We start from the raw sequence: 16,465 nt of genomic DNA on the forward strand, positions 1-16,465 counted from the left end.
ACCAAGGCATAAATTCCCTTCCTCTAGTCTGGGATGGTGGGGAGGAGGAATGATGGAAAATGAGAGGTAAGGACTGAAGGACGATAACTTCTCTGTGTGATGGCTGTCGTGTTATTTGCAGTACACATGGAATCACATACCTATTCAGTTCATTTTTAATTTGTTGATATGTCAAGTTAAAAAATTTGATGTATATTATATGCACATCTAATGAAATATATGTACAGGAGAGAAACAAACAGCAAGAAAAAGAGATGGAAAGAACTCCAGGCCCTTTCGTCCAAGTGAGAGAACACTGAGAATATTTATTTGTACTTTACTCCTTCAAAATATTATAATTACAGTGAAAAGCTGGGGGAAAAGGTAATTATCCTTTAGAAGAGGTTGGTTAAATAAGTTATGGAAGATCCACATTTTAGAATTCTATGAAGCTATTAAATGATACATATAATTTGATAGGTAAAGACACCTATTGTTAAATAAAATTTCATATATAAAGAAATCACATATAAATTAATGCTGATTCGAAATGTACAACATAGAAATACATACTTTTCTATTTACTAAGTATTTATTTTGAACACTTTATCTGAATACTTAACACATGTTCAAGATAGGAATTTCAAAACATCAAAAAGGGTGTACATACAGTGCACATTCTTTCTCATTCTTGTCTCCGCATCCCCCCACCCACAGGCAGTTTCTAAAACAAAACGAAGCAAAATGGCAACATTTGAAAACATAAGCGCAATGAGGTACGTCACAATAATAAGCCTTAAACATATTATATAAAAATACATTAAATAAGCAATGTGGCTAAAAATAACACCTATGTCTCTAAGTAGTGAAAACGTGAGTGCTTACCTAAAATACACGCACACACAGATATTCAATAGAAAACATCCGTAAGTGTTCGCAAGTGTCTGGATATAGTGAGAGGTCCAGCGTACCAGATGCGACCATTTAAAACAATCTCATTCACAGTAGCACCGTAACGGTACAGTACATAGGAATAATCTGAAGATGATCTGTGAGAACTATATGACGAATACATCATACAAGTGAGTGTTACACTAGGCGACTTGAAAAAGTAGAGACGCTACTTGCTTATTGGATTGGAAATATTATGCCTGTTCACAGCCATATGTGCGCTCAGTTTTTTTTTTTTATTATAAGCAAGTCCGTTGAAAAACACTGAAAGGGAAGGGGTGGGAGCCTGGAGCGACGTCACGGGTTCACAAGTCCAGAAACCGGTCTCTTTCCTACAGGATCCTCCACAAGCACTGAGGTGGCTCCCTCCGAGGGGCACGGGGCATGTTTCAGGGGTGCCGCGGACTAAGCCACTGATCCTCTTCGGGAGGAGAGGCGGGGGCTCACTCAGGGGACGCGTTCTGGATGGCCTTGGGCTCCTTCGTGGCCTCCTCCCCCCAGTCGCCACCGTCGACCTCCTCGATAACCACAACTGCGTACGGTGCCGGCAGCCAGGCAGTGCGGGGCGACGCCGTAAATGCCGGGGTCAGAGACAGATGCGTGGAAACTCTGCACGCCGCACCTGCTGCAGAAGCTGTGCAGCGCCGGGTGCGTGTGGGACCGATACGTGACGATGCTCTAGGCGCCCAGCAGCAGAGTGAAGCGTGAGGCCGGGACGAGGAAGTGTCGATGCTGCTTCTTCCTGCACAGCCTGCACCTGCAATCCACCATGCGCAGGTCTGCGGGCGCCCAGACCGCGAAGCCGACCGCGCCGCAGTGGCAGCCGCCGGTGTGATACACCAGGCCGGGGTACTCGAAGGTGTCCAGCAGGAACTTGGCTGCGCCCTCGCCGCTGAGGCCCCGCCGCTTCCTGAACGTCTCCCGGCGCTACCGCTGCGCGCCCAGGTCCAGCTCACTGGGGGACACAGCGGACGCCAGTGGCTTCAGGGATCGGGATGGCAGCGGGCCCTTGGAGCCTGCCTCCCGGGTCCGCCGCCACCAGCGCTTCCGCCTTGATCTTGACAGATCCCGCCTGGCCGCAACCGTCCTCCTTCCCGCCGCATGGCTCCCCACGCGGACCTGGAAAGGGAGCCGCCGCGCGCCCATGACCAGGATGGCTGCGCAGGCAGCAGCGGGATCCCCGGGCCGCTTTTGCCCCCGCGGCTGGGTGTTGGTGCGGTTGCTCACTCTGCCCGTGGCACCTGCCGCCTTCCAAGCGCTTGCCCACCGCCTCTGGTTTCCTAGTAAGTTCCACAGCAGCCCCGTCGCATCAGCCTGATTGGCCACGTGTTGAATGTGATGTAGAGACCCTTACTTTGACCCTATCAAAACAGCCTTTGCTGCCCTGAAATTCTGGCTAAGCCTATCAGCTGCGCCTTCTCCTAAATATCATTTTCTTTAAATTTCATAAATTAATTTTTATTGGTGTTCAATTTACCAACATACAGAATAACACCCAGTGCTCATCCCGTTAAATGTCCCCCTCAGTGCCCGTCACCCATTCACCCCCACCCCCCGCCCGCCTCCCCTTCCACCACCCCTAGTTCGTGTCCCAGAGTTAGGAGTCTTTATGTTCTGTCTCCCTTTCTGATATTTCCCACACATTTCTTCTCCCTTCCCTTATATTCCCTTTCACTATTATTTATATTCCCCAAATGAATGAGAACATACACTGTTTGTCCTTCTCCAATTGACTTACTTCACTCAGCATAATACCCTCCAGTTCCATCCACGTTGAAGCAAATGGTGGGTATTTGTCGTTTCTAATGGCTGAGTAATATTCCATTGTATACATAAACCACATCTTCTTTATCCATTCATCTTTCGATGGACACCGAGGCTCCTTCCACAGTTTGGCTACTGTGGACATTGCTGCTAGAAACATCGGGGTGCAGGTGTCCCGGCGTTTCATTGCATCTGAATCTTTGGGGTAAATCCCCAACAGTGCAATTGCTGGGTCGTAGGACAGGTCTATTTTTAACTCTTTGAGGAACCTCCACACAGTTTTCCAGAGTGGCTCCACCAGTTCACATTCCCACCAACAGTGTAAGAGGGTTCACTTTTCTCCGCATCCTCTCCAACATTTGTTGTTTCCTGCCTTGTTAATTTTCCCCATTCTCACTGGGGTGAGGTGGTATCTCATTGTGGTTTTGATTTCTATTTCCCTGATGGCAAGTGATGCAGAGCATTTTCTCATGTGCATGTTGCCCATGTCTATGTCTTCCTCTGTGAGATTTCTCTTCATGTCCTTTGCCCATTTCATGATTGGATTGTTTGTTTCTTTGCTGTTGAGTTTAAGAAGTTCTTTATAGATCTTGGAAACTAGCCCTTTATCTGATATGTTATTTGCAAATATCTTCTCCCATTCTGTAGGTTGTCTTTTAGTTTTGTGGACTGTATCCTTTGCTGTGCAAAAGCTTCTTATCTTGATGAAGTCCCAATAGTTCATTTTTGCTTTTGTTTCTTTTGCTTTCGTGGAAGTATCTTGCAAGAAGTTACTGTAGGAAAGTTCAAAAAGGGTGTTGCCTGTGTTCTCCTCTAGGATTTTGATGGAATCTTGTCTCACATTTGGATATTTCATCCATTTTGAGTTTATCTTTGTGTATGGTGCAAGAGAGTGGTCTAGTTTCATTCTTCTGCATGTGGATGTCCAATTTTCCCAGCACCATTTATTGAAGAGACTGTCTTTCTTCCAGTGGATAGTCTTTCCTCCTTTATCGAATATTAGTTGACCATAAAGTTCAGGGTCCACTTCTGCGTTCTCTATTCTGTTCCATTGATCTATGTGTCTGTTTTTGTGCCAGTACCACATTGTCTTGATGACCACAGATTTGTCGTACAACCTGAAATCTGGCATTGTGATGCCCCCAGATATGGTTTTCTTTTTTAAAATTCCCCTGGCTATTCGGGGTCTTTTCTGATTCCACACAAATCTTAAAATAATTTGTTCTAACTCTCTGAAGAAAGTCCATGGTATTTTGATAGGGATTGCATTAAACGTGTAAATTGCCCTGGGTAACATTGACATTTTCATAATATTAATTCTGCCAATCCATGAGCATGGAATATTTTTCCATCTCTTTGTGTCTTCCTCAATTTCTTTCAGAAGTGTTCTATAGTTTTTAGGATATAGATCCTTTACCTCTTTGGTTAGGTTTATTCCTAGGTATCTTATGCTTTTGGGTGCAATTGTAAATGGGATTGACTCCTTAATTTATCTTTCTTCAGCCTCATTGTTAGTGTATAGAAATGCCATTGATTTCTGGGCATTGATTTTGTATCCTGCCACGCTACCAAATTGCTGTATGAGTTCTAGCAATCTTGGGGTGGAGGCTTTTGGGTTTTCTATGTAGAGTATCATGTCATCGGCGAACAGGGAGAGTTTGACTTCTTCTTTGCCAATTTGAATGCCTTTAATGTCTTTTTGTTGTCTGATTGCTGAGGCTAGGACTTCCAGTACTATGTTGAATAGCAGTGGTGAGAGTGGACATCCCTGTCTTGTTCCTGATCTTAGGGGAAAGGCTCCCAGTGCTTCCCCATTGAGAATGATATTTGCTGTGGGCTTTTTGAAGATGGCTTTTAAAATGTCGAGGAAAGCGCCAAACCGCTGCGCCACCCAGGGATCCCGATTTAGTTCTAATTCAAGGCGTTATGGTCTGAGAATATGCAGGGGACGATCCCAATCTTTTGGTATCGGTTCAGACCCGATTTGTGACCCAGTATGTGGTCTATTCTGGAGAAAGTTTCATGTGCACTTGAGAAGAATGTGTATTCAGTTGAGTTTGGATGTAAAGTTCTGTAGATATCTGTGAAATCTATCTGGTCCAGTGTATCATTTAAAGCTCTCGTTTCTTTGGAGATGTTATGCTTAGAAGACCTATCGAGGGTAGAAAGAGCTAGATTGAAGTCACCAAGTATAAGTGTATTATTATCTAAGTATTTCTTGACTTTGGTTAATAATTGGTTTAAGTATTTGGCAGCTCCCACATTCAGGGCATATATATTGAGGATTGTTAAGTCCTCTTGTTGGATAGATCCTTTAAGTATGAGATAGTGTCCCTCTTCATCTCTCACTACAGTCTTCGGGGTAAATTTTAGTTTATCTGATATAAGGATGGCTACCCCTGCTTTCTTTTGAGAACCATTTGAATGGTAAATGGTTCTCCAACCTTTTATTCTCAGGTTGTAGGTGTCCTTCTGTCTAAAATGAGTCTCTTGTAGACAGCAAATAGATGGGTCCTGCTTTTTTATCCAGTCTGAAACCCTGCGCCTTTTGATGGGGTCATTGAGCCCGTTCACGTTCAGAGTTACTATTGACAGATATGAGTTTAGTGTCATCATGATATCTATTTAGTCCTTGTTTTTGTGGATTGTTCCACTGAACTTCTTCTTAAAGGGGAGTTTTAAGAGTCCCCCTTAAAATTTCTTGCAGAGCTGGTTTGGAGGTCACATATTCTTTCAGTTCCTGCCTGTCTTGGAAGCTCTTTATCTCTCCTTCCATTTTGAATGAGAGCCTTGCTGGATAAAGTATTCTTGGTTGCATGTTCTTCTCATTTAGGACCCTGAATATATCCTGCCAGCCCTTTCTGGCCTGCCACGTCTCTGTGGAGAGGTCTGCTGTTACCCTAATATTCCTCCCCATGAAAGTCAGGGACTTCTTGTCTCTTGCTGCTTTAAGGATCTTCTCTTTATCTTTGCAATATGCAAGCTTCACTATTAGATGTCGAGGTGTTGAACGGATTTTATTGATTTTAGGGGGGGATCTCTCTATTTCCGGGATCTGAATGCCTGTTTCCCTTCCCAGATTGGGAAAGTTTTCAGCTAGGATTTGTTCAAATACAAATCCTCTGTCCCTTTCGGCGCCCTTGGGAACCCCAATTAAACGTAGGTTTTTCTTCCTTAGGCTGTCATTTATTTCCCTTAATCTGTCTTCATGGTCCCTTAATTGATTGTCTCTTTTTTCCTCAGTTTCCCTCTTTGCCATTAACTTGTCTTCTATGTCACTCACTCGTTCTTCCACCTCGTTAACCCTCGTCATTAGGACTTCTAGTTTGGATTGCATCTCATTCAATTGATTTTTAATTTCTGCCTGAATGGATCTAAATTCTGCAGTCATGAAGTCTCTTGAGTCCTTAATGCTTTTTTCTAGAGCCACCAGTAGCTGTATAAGTGCTTCTGAATTGGCTTTCTGACATTGAATTGTAATCCAGATTTTGTAACTCTGTGGGAGAGAGGACTGTTTCTGATTCTTTCTTTTGAGGTGAGGTTTTCCTTCTAGTCATTTTGCTCAGTGCAGAGTGGCCAAAAACAAGTTGTATTGGGAAAAGGAGAAAAAGAGAGAGAAGGAAGGAAAACAGAAAAAGAAAAAAGAAAAAGAAGAAAAAAAAGGAAAAAAGAGAAGAAAAAGAGAAAGAAGAAGAAAGAAAGGTGAAAAAAAAGGGGGTGGGGGAAGCAATCAGAAATCAAAAAGAAAAGAAAAAAAGAAAAAAAAAACAAAAAACACGGGGGAGTATCTTCTGATTCTGTAGACTTTAAGTCCCTTGACTTCCTCTGGAACTGGTCCGTCTAGCTGGTCTTCTGGAGGAGGGGCCTGTTGTGCTGATTTTCAGGTGTTAGCTCTCGGGGGAGCTGCTCTGCCCCCTGCCTGCTGCAGGGCTCAGTGGGGGTTGTTTACCCCGTGAGGCCCCGGGAGGAACAGCCACAGTGCCTATGGCAGCTCTGGAAACCTGGATTCAGCCCCCACCGTAACTACAGGGCTCTCTGTCTGCAGGGCCTGGAGGCTCCGCGGCGGGGCCCCTGATCTGCTCAGCTCGGGGCAGGAGCGTCCTTGCTGTCCTCGGCCCTCCCGGCCTCTGCCTGTCCCGGGGGGAGGCCGGATCCTGGGCTGTGTCCCGGCGCCCTGTGCTCCGGGGCCTGCGCTGTTGGATTTGCACGGAGCCTCTTCCTCTGCCAGAGCCGCCGCCGCCGCCGAGCTGCTCCCGGTCGTGCAGCCCCCTCCGGGTCCCGCCGTGCGCGCTGCAGCCCTTAGGGAGCTCGGCGCACTCTCCCGGGGCGCAGGTGTCTGTTAGTGTCCCAGGGAGCCCGAGGGCATCCCGCCCTCCTGGGGTCCTGCTCTAACTCCCTGCGAGCCCCTTTCCGCCCGGGAAGGTTGGTGCAGCTCCTGCTTCTCCGGGACGGGGCTCTCCTGTCCTGGGGACACTCGCCCCGGCCTCAGCCCAGCTCCTCGCGGGGCTCCTCCCCCTTGGAGGCCTTTTGTGTCTTTATTTCTTTTTCCCCGTCTTCCTACCTTGATAGAAGCGCGAACTCTTCTCACTGTAGCGTTCCAGCTGGTCTCTCTTTAAATCTCAGGCCGAATTCATAGATTTTCAGGATGATTTGAAGGTTATCTAGGTAATTTGGTGGGGACAGGTGATTTGGGGACCCTACTCTTCCGCCATCTTGCCCCTCCCTCCTAAATATCATTTTCTATCGTTCATTCAAGTCAGAAGCCTACCCTTAAAATATTGGAACACTGAAAATGCTGCAGACCTTTTATCTAACATGCATGCAGCAGCAGACAGAACAGTTTAAAATAAGCACCGTTCATCTGGTGTGGAAAAGACAAACTGAAGCAAACACAAAATATGTATACTGTGAGTAATTGTAGTATAGTTGGGGCTAAAAAAAAAAAGGATGACCCGCAATACTATGTTACAACACACCAGTAGACCCAAAGAGAAACTGGATTCTAACTTCACTATAGGACACGAAGATTATTTGTGCAAATTTGTCTTCTAAGAATAAGAGGTAAAAGAAGAAACAATACATTAATTTGTCCATCTATACGGAGAAATTTTAACAGCACTGAGAAGCATAAATATGAAGTTGAACTTTGTTCTTTGGAAACTGATATGATCATTGGGCATGGCGGGAGGAGAGACCACAAAATGAGCATGGATCCTCCTTCCTGCAGTGTAATCACTACCTGGGAAAACAGTGAGGAATCTTCCAAAAAGTGCTTCCTGAGTTAAGTAGTGACATCTACACATACTGACTGCAAGCAGAGATCCACCCATATATTCAATGATTCTTAACATTTTGTTATATATATGCATGCATATGTGAAGTACTTTGGAAAAATATTTTTAAGTAACATACACACATTAATGCCACTTAATCTCTCAATGTTTCAGCACTTGTGTCCTAGGAATAAAGGCTGTGATTATAAATTAAGGAAAATATCACTAAAGTGGACCAGGTATGCTAGAAGGGGAGGCTGGTAGGGAAATTACAGGAAGAATTCCAACAGGAAAGAATGATCGATTATAGGCCTGTTTTCAGGGACAATGCTGGGGCATTGCATCTCCTACAAGAAATCCACTACCCTTGCAACTCAGCCAATAAGAGATGATCATCACCCTGAACTCTTTTCTCCTTCTCCAATGGACTGTTGTTCAAAACAACCTCTCCCAACTTCCTTCTTCTTCCTTATAAAATAATGTTCCTCTCCTTTGTTTGTTGGACTTGCCTATAGTTTTGCCATAGCTTGCTTGTCCTGGATTGCATTTCTCTGCTATTCCTACATAAACCCATTTTTGCTGTGTAAAATAACTGGCGGCTTTATTTTTAAGGTTAACAAGGCATAATTTCTTGTATAGCTACAGTATCATTGTCACATCTACAAATCAATATAATTTTCCAATTTCATCTACTCCAAGTATATATTTAAATTTCCTAAATTGTTTCCTAAATGTGTTTTATAAAAAGATTTTCCCCTTGAACCCAGGCTCTAATTAAAATTTACACATTAAATTTGGTTATTTACTTTTAGTCTCTGTGATTGCTGCCATAGCAGCTTCTTATGAGACATATCTCCAGAGGCAAGGGAAACAAAAGCAAAAGTGAATTATTAGGGCTTCATCACGATAAAAAGCTTCTGCACAGTGAAGGAAACAATTAACAAAAAGTAAAGGCAAACTTCAGAATGGGAGAAGATATTTGCAAATGACATATCTGATAAAGGGTTAGTATCCAAATATATAAAGAACTTATCAAACTCAATACCCAAAAATACAAATACTCCAGTTAAGAAATGGACAGAATATGGGGCGCCTGTGTGGCTCAGTTGGTTAAGCGTCAGACTATTGATTTTGGCTAGGGTCATGATCTCAGGGTCCTGGATCGAGCTCTGTGTGAAGTCCTGTTGTTTCCTTCCCCTTTTGCCCCTTCCTCAGCCCACTCATGTTCTCTCTCTCTAAAATAAATAAATCTTTTTAAAAAAGAAAATGAGTAGAAGATGTGAAGAGACATTTTTCCAGAGAAGACATTCAGATGACTAACAGGCACATGAAAAATACTTAAAATCACTCATCATCAAGAAAATACAAATCAGAAATACATTGAGATATCACCTCATATCAGTCAGAATGGCTAAAATGAACAACATAGGAAACAACAGATGTTAGAGAGGATGAGGAGAAAGGGGAAGTCTCTAGCACTGTTGGTGAGAATGCAAACTGGTGCAGCCACTCTGAAAAACAGTATGGAGTTTCCTCCAAAAGTTAAAAATAGAACTACCCTATGCCTCAGCAATTACACTACTAGGTATAGTACTAGTATTAGTACTAGTACTTTTACTTTTGTAAAAGATACAAAAATACTGATTTGAAGAGATGCATGCACTCCCTTTATAGCAGCATTATCAACAATAGCCAAATTATGGAAAGAGCCCAAATCAACTGATGAACGGATTAAGAAGATGTATATATACACAATGCAATATTACTCAGCCATAAAAAGAACGAAATCTTACCATATGCAACAATGTGGAAGACGCTAGAGAGTATTATGCTAAGTTAAATAAGTCAGAGAAAGATAAATACCATATGATTTGCCTAATATGTGTAATTTAAGAAACAAAATAGATGAACATAGGGGGGAAACAAAGAAAGGCAGACCAGAAAACAGACTCTTAACTATAGAAAACAAACTGAAAGTTACATGAGAGGAGGTGTAGGGGGAGGCATTGAAAGTTGATAGGTATTAAGGAGGGCATTTGTGATGAGCACTGGGTGTTTATGTAAGTGATGAATCACTAAATTCTACTCCTGACACTCTATGTTAACTAACTGGAATTTAAATAAAAACTTGACGTTAAGAAAATAATAATAACCAACCAGGCCAGTCGATGCTGATTTTGCCTGATTCTTTCCTTGTAGTGTCCTTTAGATTGCTCTTCTAACCCAATATTTTCCCTATACAGCTAAAAGTCAGGTCTAAAAGCTTGATTAGATTCAAGTTACACATTTTGGCAAGTATGTTGTTTTGGCAGATGTTGTATAATGAAGTATACATCACATCAGAGGTTCATGATGTCAAGTTATTCCAGTAGTAATAATAGTAAATGCTATGTCTTCATTAAAATAGTAATTGCCAGATTTCTCCATTGTGGAGGTAGTTTTCCTTTTGCAATAAGCAAGTAATCTGAGAGGTGTTATTTTGACACTGTGAATATCTTGTTCCTTTCCAATTTTTGCCTAATAGTTTAAGAATCCATTGATAACCTTTGATTGAACCATGATTTCAATTGTTTGATTACAAAATGGTGGTTTTCTAATGCTAAATTTCCTTCTACTTTTTTTTAGCTGACTTTCATCCATAAATATGAACTTTCTTTCGTGAAGTGTGGATGGACTACTGTTTCTCCCTTAAAGGCAGGATATATATTTAATTCTTTACCTTTAATTATCAGTTTGCAGAGTAAAGAGTAGGAATAATAGTAATTGTGAATTCAATAACTTACAATGAACTAATATTTTTAAGTTCAAAATATTCCAACTTTGGCCTATATGTGCCTTTTCAAACTGGATCCTGTGTGCTTTTGCATTTCTCCGTTTTTCTTTGACTGCTTCCTTGTTTTCTAGAACAAACAAATGCCCCAAGCTCTTAGATTTTTACCTCCCAGCCCTGGAATCACACATTTCTACAAAGAGCTCTGGTTCCTTTTAGTGGAACATGGTATTTAGAACAATGCTTAGGCATATTACAACAGACTTATTGTTGTTGAACTTCTCATTGAGATCATGTAGATATGCATACAATTGTAATATATAATATGGAGAGATTCCTTGTACCCTTTACCCAGCTTCCCTCAATGGTAGTACTTTGCAAAACTGTAGTATGACAGCTAGGATATTTTTATTGATAAAATTCACCAATATTATTCAAATTTCCCAAGTTTTATGTGTATTCATTTGTGTGTATATTTAGTTCTGCAGTGTAAACTCTGACTCTTGGCAAGTGCCTTGACTTAAGCTTTGATCACCAAGGCATCTACTTCAAAGGGGCATCCACTTCAAGATGGGTATCTTGAATACACACAGTACCAGCCACAAGTCTAGATAAAGAGCCAGGCTGCCCCCACTCCACTCCAGACTTCTTTGTTTTAGAGATCATTTGGGCCTTTTGTTTTTTCTCTTTTCACGCTTTAAATTCCTGCTATTTTGTTTTAAATTCATCAATAATGAGTGAGTCCTCAAAACCCAAGCCCCCCCCCACATCCCAGTAAAAACAGAACCCTAGGCTCTTACTTACAACCCCCTGCCTCCCCATGATCTTGTTGTGACCCTCAGGTGTCCTATGTAATTTTCACAACGTATAAGTAATAAACCTTTATTTTCAAAGTTTCCTGATGGTTGTTGCCGAGTGCATCTTGCAATCATGATAAGAACCACAAGGACCAGTCCAGCCACAATATAGGCTGAGACTGGCACAGAATAAGTTCTATGCAACTAGATCACATACATAAATTCATGTTCCATCATTGCAGCCACTAACCCCTAGTACCACAAATCTGTTCAACATTTCTAATATTTTTTCATTTCTAAAATTTTATATAAATGAAATCAAACAGTATGCAGCTGTTTAAGATGGGCTTTTATTCACTCAGCATAATACTCTGTATCATCCAAGTTGTTTGGCATATCAATATTAATTTTTTATTCCTAAGTAGTATTTCATGATGTGTATATAGTACAATTTGTTTAAACATTTACCTTTTGGGGATCCCTGGGTGGCTCAGCGGTTTAGTGTCTGCCTTTGGCCCAGGGGGTGATCCTGGAGTCCCGGGATCAAGTCCCACATCAGGCTCCCTGCATGGAGCCTGCTTCTCCCTCTGCCTGTGTCTCTGCCTCTCTCTGTGTGTGTCTCTCATGAATAAATAAATAAAATCTTTAAAAAAAATAAACAAATAAAAACATTTACCTATTGAAGGACATCTGGGATGTTTCCAATTCTTAGCTGTGACAAATAAATCTATTATGGACACTTGTGTACAAGTGTCTGTGTGACCATAATATTTTATTTAAGATAAAGAGTTTAATGATTTGCTACATGTTGGCTAATTGAATTTAAATTTTATTTTATTTTTTTAAAGATTTTATTTGTTTATCATGAGAGACACAGGCAGATCTGAGATCAGAGTGCTAGCATGGTTGAGTTCTAGTAAGAGCTCTCTTCAAAGATTCACACATGGCATTTTCTCATTGCACGCATGTGGAGGGAGAAAAAGAGGAAGATCTTCCTCTTCTTTTAAGGCCACCAATCCTATTGGATTAGGACTCTACATTTATGACATCATTTAACCTTAGTTACTTCTAAAAAAAAAAAAGGCTTATCTCCAAATAAAATCACATTAGGGATTAGGGCTTCAACATGAATTTCAGGGGGGAGGGGCTCCACAATTCAATCCATAGCACTAAATAATAAATTTTCTTTAAAGTAATTGAAAATTGGAGCACCTGGGTGGCTTAGTCAGTTAAGTGTCAGGGTCTTGATTTCAGATCAGGTCTTGATCTTAGAGTCATGAGTTCAAGCCTTGCATTGGGTTCCACACTGGGTGAGGATCCTACTTAAAAAAATTAAAAATAAATAAATAAAGTATTTGTAAATGGAATTGCATTTTTAAAGTTGATTTCCACATATTCATTGCTAGTATATAGAATTGGGATATATTTTAATGTATTGATCTAACCTGTGACATGGCTGAACTCACACTAAATGATAGGACTTTTCTTTTGCACTAGACGCTAGGACTTTTTGGTAGATTCCTTGGAATTTTATATATAGACAATCATGTCATCCATAAATAGAGGCAGTTTTATTTTTCCATCTAATTTTTAAATTTTTTTCCTCATCTTGCCTTATTGCACTGGCTAGAATTCCAGTATTATGCTGAGTAAAAATGGTAAGGACATGAATCTTTGCCCCCTTCCCAATTTTAGGGGAAAAGCATTCAGTCTTTCATTATTAAGTGTTATGTTGGAAATAGGTTTTTGGTAGATGCTCTTTACCCACTTCAGGTAATCCTATTACTTGCTGAAAGTCTTTTTGTTTGTTTTAAGTTGTTACATTTTAAAAAAATATGTTTGATATATAACAGTGTATAAATTTTAAGTGGTCAGCATGTGTTTATATATTGTAATATGATTGCCATTATAAGGATAGTAAGCACCTCTATTGTGCTTTTTTTTGTGGTGGGAATAATTAAGATCTAGTCTCTTAGCAAGTTTGATGATTATAATACTGTTTTGTCTATAGTGACTATACTTTGCTCTTGATCTCCAGGACTTCTTTAAATACCAGTTGTATGTTTGTACCCTTAAACAATATCTCTCATATTCTCCCACACCCAGCCCCTGGTTGCCACCATATTACTCTCTGTTTTTACAAGTTTGTCCCTTTTAGAGTCCACATATAAGTGATATCATACAATATTTGTTTTTCTGTGCCAGATTTATTTCCCTTAGCATAATGTCCTCAGGGTCTATTCATATTGTTGCAAACAGCAGGAGTTCCTTTGATGGACATTTAGGTTGTTTTCATCTCTTGGCTACTGTGAGTGAATAATGCTGCAAAAAACATGAGAGTGCATATATCTCTTTGATATTTTCTTTTCATTTCTTTGGTTATATACCCAGGAATGGAATTGCTGGATGATGTAGTAGTTCTATTTTTTAATTTTATGAAGAACCTCAAGTGGGCAGAACTTTAAGCAATGTGCCTGTTTGTCCATTTTGCTTGGAAGGAGAAATGGTCACTTCCTAGGCTGTGGCCAAAATTTTGGCTGGACGGTCAGGGATGTAGAAGGAACATGGAAAATTGTTGACAAGGAAATCTGGGGCACAGCCATGTGAATTAACATTTCTGAATGGGTAAAAATGCAAAAAAAAATTTGTGTCTCATGTTAATGTTTTCTTGAGGGTAACTTCAGGAAATAAAAACTTTAATAATCAGATGGAGAGAATGACATATTTTGTGAATACCAGTTAGCTTTTTTCACCAGCCACCCTGTCATCTCTGTCATTGCTCGCTGGATTCATGAACCAAGTGGCCATCGTGTCAGGGATAGAGGTTATGCCTTGGCTTAGCAACATGGACTTCTATTCACCATTACCTGGCTAGAGCCACTTCTGAGTGCCCAGTTTTCCAGCAGCAGAGGTCAATACTGAGCCCCCAATATGGGAACATTCCCCAGGGGATCAGTCAGCTACCTGGTGGCAGGTTGATTATATTGGACTCCTTACATCATGAGAGGAGCAGCATTTTGTCCTTACTAGAATATATACTTACTCTAGATACTGAGTTATGGTACATTCCATTCTTCTCCCAAAACTACCCTCTGCTTTATCCACTCTCATGGCATACCACACAGCAATGTAATTATTCACTTCACAGAAAATAAAGTGGGCCCATGCTCTTGGAATTTATTGGTCTTACCATACTTCCTGCCATGCTGAAGCAGCTGTCTTCGAATGGTGTAATGGACTTTTGGAACTCAGTTACAGTTCTAGGTAGGTGGCAAAATCTTTGTAGTGCTAGAACAAGGTTCTCCAGAAGGCTGTATATACTCTGAATCAGCGTCCAATATGTGGTTCTGGTTCTCCCATAGCCAGGATTATATATACTATTGGTTCTGTTTCTCTGGAGAACCTGATTAATATACTTTGTCAGTTCCACAGTCTTTTTCCTCTCCTTCTGGGACTCCAAAGTTATGAATATTAGATCTTTTGTTACTCTCCCACAATTATCTAATATTCTGTTCATTTCCCTTTTTTCAGTAATGTTCTTTCTGTTCATTAGATTGAGTACATTTTATTGATCTCTCCATAAGCTCACTGATTCTATTTTCTGTCATCTCTATTCTACTACTGAGCCCATCCAGTGAATTTTTTATTACATTATTTTTTTCAGTTCTATACTTTTTATTTGATTCTTTAACTTGTATTTCTTTGCTGAGGTTTTTGTTTCTTTTTCTTTTATTTTAAGCAAATTTATAATTAAGTTTTGAAGCAGTTTTATTGTAGCTGCTTTAAAATCTTTATGAGATTATTCCAACATCTAATTCATCTTAGTATTTGGTGTCATTTGATTGCTTTTTCTTACTTTGAATATTTTGAACATTAGGTTAAGAGATTCTTTATCCTATTTATAGCTTTCGTTTTTTCTCAGGCAATCACTATGTGTAGTGTATAGGTTTGGGCCTACTTTTGTTTCAAGGACAGTTTAGCTTCATGAGACTTTGCAATGCTATTTTTTTAAGATTTTATTCATTTTAGAAAGGGAGGTAGGGAAGGAGGAAGGGAGGGAGAGAGGGATTCTTTATCCTATTTATAGCTTTCATTTTCTCAGGCAATCACTATGTGTAGTGTATAGGTTTGGGCCTACTTTTGTTTCAAGGACAGTTTAGCTTCATGAGACTTTGCAATGCTATTTTTTTAAGATTTTATTCATTTTAGAAAGGGAGGTAGGGAAGGAGGAAGGGAGGGAGAGATGGAGGGGGCAGAAGGAGAGGGAGAAATAATCTGAAATAAACTCTAGGTGCCCCTGCAATGCTATTTTGATCTCTTTCGTTCTTCTGGCTTTGCTTGAGCTCCTACTGGTACTGCATGCAGAGAAAGAAGATGCCTCTTTCATCTCTCATTGTAGTTAAGTGAGTTGCAGGGAATCTGGGCTCATGAGGCAGAAAACATTTCCCTTAACCTGTTCTCCAGCTACTTAGTGCCAGTGGGCTTCCCACTTGATTTCTTCTGGCATAGTCAAGGATGGGCTGCCCTCTGCCATTGTGTGGAGGGCCAGGAGCCATGGGTCTAGGTGGAAAATCAGGAGACCCAGGTCTAGTTCACCATCTGCGACTGGGTATACAGCCAGCCAGATGTACCCAGCGTGGATGCCTTCAGCCACTAGGTGAAGGGCCAGGACCCACTGGAACTAGGTGACTGCCAGTGAGTATAAGATAAGGAAACATTGGCCTTGGACTATCTCATGCAGTTGCATAGAGGACTGGGAGACACTAAGCCAGCTGGCATTATCATTACAGATGGAAGAGCTCATCTGCAGCCTCCCATTGTGGGACAGAATGTATGTTGGCCTTCCCTGGGTTCTGTTGTTACTGCTTAGGAAAAATCAGATCTTGCTGTTGCTTCTGCCTAGTGCAGAGCATGGGGGATTTGTAGTTTTC

General features: G+C 41.0%; 1 pseudogene; it reads right to left on the bottom strand.

The window, feature by feature from the left end:
• Positions 1 to 1,319: 1,319 nt before the first annotated feature.
• On the bottom strand, positions 1,320 to 14,342 carry LOC129517916 (centromere protein V-like protein 3; annotated as a pseudogene).
• Between the last annotated feature and the right edge of the window lie 2,123 nt (positions 14,343 to 16,465).

This window comes from Nyctereutes procyonoides, unplaced genomic scaffold, assembly GCF_905146905.1.
Source record: "Nyctereutes procyonoides isolate TBG_1078 unplaced genomic scaffold, NYPRO_anot_genome, whole genome shotgun sequence".
NCBI classification, from domain to species: Eukaryota; Metazoa; Chordata; class Mammalia; order Carnivora; family Canidae; genus Nyctereutes; species Nyctereutes procyonoides.